Source organism: Chelonoidis abingdonii, chromosome 2 (assembly GCF_003597395.2).
Source record: "Chelonoidis abingdonii isolate Lonesome George chromosome 2, CheloAbing_2.0, whole genome shotgun sequence".
Lineage (NCBI taxonomy): Eukaryota > Metazoa > Chordata > Testudines > Testudinidae > Chelonoidis > Chelonoidis abingdonii.
Genome location: NC_133770.1, coordinates 243,287,147 through 243,292,939, shown reverse-complemented (window position 1 = coordinate 243,292,939; position 5,793 = coordinate 243,287,147). Strand labels below are relative to the sequence as shown.

Below are 5,793 nucleotides of genomic sequence, written 5' to 3'. Positions count from 1 at the left end.
TGATTGGTCCTCTAGTCAGGTGACAGCCAGGCTTACTGAACTTGTTAACCCTTTACAGTCAAAAGAGATATAAAGTACTTCTGTTCTATTAACTCCTACTATCTGTTTATGACAATACCACTGTCTTCTACTGGAGAAGATCAGAACTGCTCAGCTGTTTCATTAACCCTATAGTGCTAAAACAATGGAGAAGACCTGTGCTGCTGAAAGAAGAGGGTCAAGTTCTGTCTCCATTGTTGCTGAAAAGTTTGAGCATCCACAGTAAGTACTATTGTGAAAACTGTAATGTCCTGCGTGGCTATGGATAACTTATTGTTCTATGAAAGTGTTAAGAGGTAGAAGTCTTCAGCACAAAGGTAGACCTTGTCTCTCCAAATATCATGACAAGCAGCTTGGGAATGACTAAAACACTGCAATAAGTCTGCAATATACCCAACCAGAAAAAATACTCCTTATCCTTACAACAGCACCACCACATTTATGGGAATTAATGGGATTTTTGCCTGAGTAAGGAGCATTACCAGGGCCTAAGAGGTCTCTCTCTGTTTCCTCATAGGCCAACATCCTACCTTCAGCCTGCAGTCCAAGTACCAGGTGGATGCCGGGCAGACATGCTGCCTGCCTGGAAGGGATGACTCTCCTTGTCTCCTACCCCGCCACAGACTGAATACAGGGACACTATGCAAAAAGATAATTTAACTGGCTTTTATGTGCTGTAATAACCCTCCACATGCTTTATACATCCTCACTGCTGGGGGATAAAACAAAAGATCTGCACAGTGGTGTTTCATCTGGTCTCTTCCACAGACCATCTCTGCCTCTTCCTCTTCCAAAAGCCCCTGCCCCCCGCTCGGTGCTGCCCCATGCACTATCTGTAGCCACAGACCCTCAGTCAGTTTCCCAAAGAAAGGCTAAAAAATTACTGCATTGCAAAAGAAAATCTGGGAAAGCAGAGTGCAGTTCAGCAGAGCCCCAGTGCGCCACATGAGTCTTCCGGAGTCCATACTTGGTTTGAAAAAGTTTTTTGTGCTTTAGTCACAGGCATAGAATTTTATGCCCATGGAAGATCACTTGGAAACTTTTCATAGTTTCATCAACTCCTTGTTTTAAACTCTTTGGTTTTGGGACTAGTAACATTCTTGCATCTTCTAGCCTGCTCAAATTTGAGTTTCAGTTAACAAACTGCGGAAGTAAGAAGTAATATCTGAGGAGAAGAGTTGTTCCTGAGAAGAGCGGAACCTCTAGCCATTAACCCCACATGGTCCTCTATCTCCAGTTAATGTTTTGTGGCTTGCTCAGTATTGCTATTATAAGATGTGTACAAAGAATAAATACACAGATTTTGATAAATTCTCTTATTTTGGGGGGGAGGAAGTTATTCTGGCACATTACATGTGTGACATCAATAACGACTAACATCACACAGTCTTTCAACAGCTTTTAAGAGTTGCACATTTTAAAAGTATTAGCATAAAGATGGCACCTGCTACCATATCTTTGTATGAGACTGTTCTTTACCAGCTGGTGGCCATACAATCATTATGTCTACAGTGCCATTGGTGTGCATAGTGTTTTACAGACATTAAAAACAGGCCTTTGCCCAAAACAGCTTACAGTAGAAGGCCTCTATTGGGCAAACACTCATGCATTTTAGAAACGTGGCCCACATAAGTAATTCCATTTAAACGATGGAGAGGTGCTGGCTTCAATGGCAATGGAGTCCATCTCTCAGGAGGTGTTCTGCTTCTCACAGACTAAGATCTTAAGATCCGACAAAGGAATGAAGGAAGGAATACAAGATAAAAAAAGCACAGAGAAAACCTAGTCCTACTGCAGTCAATGGGAGTTTTGCCTTTGTCTTTGCCATTAGGACCAGAATTTCACTCAAAGTTACTAAGCAGGTATATTTGGCACTGTCCTTATTAGTTCCAGGGTGGATAAAAATAAATGTTTTAAGAAAAAATATCTAAAAAAAAATTTTTTTAGATATTTTTTCTTATTTAAATTGGATTTTTTTGATCAAATGCTTTTTGAGGAAAAAACCTATATAAAGGTTGACATTAAGTATTCTGGATTTTTTATTTAACTAAAACAATAACATTAAGTATTCTGGATTTTTTTCTTCAACAGCAAACATATAATATTTTAACAAAACAAGCATATGTCCCTCGCTTCTCACATTTATCTCCAGATTTCTTCTCCTTGTCCAGATCTGTTCCACTCCCAACAATCTTCTATTCATTGAACTTTTTGAAACTTTGCACTTTTAGAGACAAGTAAGGGATTGACTGACTTTGTGTACACAAATTCGCATAAGGACAATTAGAGTTGAGGTCTGTTACTTCTCAGCTCAAATATCTCATCATGGAATAGGGATTATAAATTCTAATTCTATAGTCTGAGACAACATATTAATATAATGTTTAAGAAAAGTTTTGTAAACGAGTTCCAATAATTCATGGATTAAGGACCCAATTTTATGAGGTTCCACAGGCTTCTCTATAGATTATTTAGGTTCATCTTTCTATCTACCCAATGGGACTCAGTGCTCAGTCTAGAAGATACCATCAGAGAAGCTTAGTTTTGCAATTCTCAGTGGATTTGTGTCTCCAGAGGTAACATGCTTGTTGACAGCAAAAATGTTTAAAATAAATAAATAATACATAGAGCTGAGAAGTAACAGACCTCAACTCTAATTGTCCTTATGCGAATTTGTGTACACAAAGTCAGTCAATCCCTTACCTCTCTCTAAAAGTGCAAAGTTTCAAAAAGTTCAATGAATAGAAGATTGTTGGGAGTGGAGCAGATCTGGACAAGGAGAAGAAATCTGGAGATAAATGTGAGAAGCGAGGGACATATGCTTGTTTTGTTAAAATATTATATGTTTGCTGTTGAAGAAAAAAATCCAGAATACTTAATGTCATTGTTTTAGTTAAATAAAACAATTTAAATGTCTGTCTGGTGATGTTCTCCTCCTAATACAGCATGGCAAGAAAATCCTCCAAATATTAATGATTAACCTGTTGAATTGGAGATAGTTCACCTCCGAATGACTTCATAAATATTTGCTTTAATTACCTTTGGTAAATGAAATAACCAAACAATCATTCATTTTCTGATATAGCTGTAAAACTAATCTGAAAAGTTTTCAAAATAAATCACTGTTTAAAAAAGTATAGTGTGTATCTTTTAAAAATGAAACCTACATCTATCCCTGAGGTGTGAAGAATATGTATTAAGGTTATAACAACCAATGAGAATGCACTTTTATGTAGAAAACTATGATTAAATCGAGTCTTCCTGACTAGTGATTTAAATGACTTAAATCAATTTGATTTAAATCAAATCCACCCTGATTAGTTTCAAGTCTTTTTTTGTTTACTACGTATTATTTGTATTGTTAGTGATTGTGGTATGACACTAACTAAATTAAGACTATGAAGAGAGTAAAAAGAACAGGTATGGGTAGTTATCAAAGGAATGTAATCCTTTTGCACAGGGATCTATTATTTGTTTAGGTCAACTCTCCCAGCTGAACAGTGACATGTATAGTTGACTTAGCAACACTGTGCAAATAGAAGATGTCCCACTGTGATCCAAAGTACTGCACCCTGTGTAGACAATTAGTTTGATAGCTAAGTCCAGTCAGTGCAGGTTTTTTGCTATGTTACAGTCAATGTCCTGAGATATGCACATTAAGTACAGTACATTTTGCCATTCTGCACTCACTTGCTGTAAATCTTACCAGTGTGCTTAGTGGAACTCCACAAGAGAAGAAGTTTGAAGAGGTTCAGAATGCAGTTGTAATTACTTCACATAAAAGAGAAAATTTACATCAGAGAGTTTAAAAGTGACAATTATGTAATCATGTGAAATAAAGGGAGACTTTAATATTTTGTCCGTCACTTGAGCATAATGTGCCACATTCTGATCTGATTTATACGAAGTTAAATCTGGAGTACAGCTACGTAAATGAAATTAAAATATGACCTATTGGTTAGTTATTGTAGGGCTGCTTCTGATTGCTGAAACTGTACTTTGTTGGGGAAAAAAAGAGAACATATAAACAACTACATGGATTTTGGCAAAAGATAAGTAGAAATGTTCAGCATTTAAGTCATATTTTGATCTTACACAATTTGATATTTCCCTTTAACTAGTAATTGCTTAACTATATTATGCTGTATTTATTATATGAGATTGGCATCATAACATGGGGTTTGATCCTGCTTCCTCTGATGTCAATGGAATTTTACTATTGACTTCAATTGAAATTAGGATTGGACCTTGCATCCTGTAAAAGAATACATCGTGTGAAAAAACCCCTACATTATGTATATCAGTGGTTCTCAACCAGGGGTATGTGTGCCCCTAGAAGTCCGCAGAAGTCTTCCAGTGGGTACATCAACTCACTTAGATATTTGCCTAGTTTCACAACAGGCTACATAAAAAGCATTAGCGAAGCCAGTACAAACTAAAATATACAGACAATGACTTATTTCAAACAGGCTGTTCTATGTACTACACATGGAAATGTAAGTACAATATTTAATATTCCAGTTGATTTATTTTATAATTCTATGGTAAAAATGAGAAAGTAGCAATGTTTCAGTACCAGTGTGCTGTGACACTTGTATTTTTATGTCTGATTTTGTAAGCAAGTAGTTTCTAAGTGAGGTGAAACTTAGGAGTACCCATGACAAATCAGACTCCTTAAAGGGGTACAGTAGTCTGGAAAGGTTGAGAGCCACTGATGTATATTATATGGTTTGTGTAACTGTTTTTAATACACTGTGGAACCCATTCTCCTGTTGAAGTCACTGCAGACACTCCACTGACTTCAGTAATGACAGGGGTAGACATGCAAGCATGACTCTCAGAATATTTGTAGTGCTTGTATAACTACATGATGATATATCAAGTGGACTTTTCAATTCCAAAACTGAATGAAAACAAAAAAATATATTTTTCCCACAACAAGAAATTCTGGGGAAAAAAATCGGTTTGGGTCAATCAAAATGTTTCATTTCAATAAAATCAAAATATTGTTCCAATTTTTACTTTATAACATAAAATTTTAAAAATTGAAGGGAAAATTCATTTTATTTTCCATTTTGAAATGGAAAAAAATCAAAATGTTCTGTTTTGAAAAGATTAAAATGGAATGTTTCCATCTTATCAAACATTTGTTCAGTGTTTTCTTTCAACACAAATATTTGCTTGAAACATTTAGTTTTTGATTAATTGCAGTAAATTTCTAACTACTTCTAGTGAAATAGAGCTTACACAAAAATTCATAACCTATACAAACAGGCAAAGTTAGATTAGTTTTATTCTTTTTATGCTAATTGTTCAACCCTATTACTGATTTTCCATACTCATCTCACAAAATTATTTTGCTTAGTCACAAAAGTATAATCTAGTAGGCTGTAGTTTATTTACTGTATGAAGCAGATCAAAGATTAGTACTTTTCTGATTAATACTGTGGGAGTTTAGTGTGGTATTATGGTTTTACAATTTCCAGTAGCTTGAAGTAAATCAGATCAAACATATTAATCCTAACTATACTTCCCATAAGAACGACCGTACTGGGTCAGATCAAAGGTCCATCTAGCCCAGTATCCTGTCTACCAACAGTGGTCAATGCCAGGTTGACTCCCTCTGGTGCACCTAACAGGTAATGATCAAGTGACCTCTCTCCTGCCATCCATCTCCACCCTCTGACAAACAGAGGCTAGGGACACCATTCCTTACCCATCCTGGCTAATAGCTATTAATGGACTTAACCTCCA

At 36.0% G+C, this 5,793-nt stretch overlaps 1 protein-coding gene and 1 long non-coding RNA gene across 2 annotated transcripts in view; one reads left to right on the top strand and one right to left on the bottom strand.

Annotated features, from left to right (window-relative positions):
* The window catches only part of LOC116833157 (uncharacterized), a 111,768-nt gene extending 111,549 nt beyond the window's left edge, over positions 1-219 (top strand). Inside the window, exon 3 of the long non-coding RNA XR_012655360.1 lies at positions 175-219. This is a non-coding gene — a long non-coding RNA (uncharacterized LOC116833157). The remainder of the gene's footprint in view (positions 1-174) is intronic.
* The window catches only part of KCNB2 (potassium voltage-gated channel subfamily B member 2), a 277,227-nt gene that overhangs the window by 94,137 nt on the left and 177,297 nt on the right, over positions 1-5,793 (bottom strand). The window lies entirely within an intron of this gene.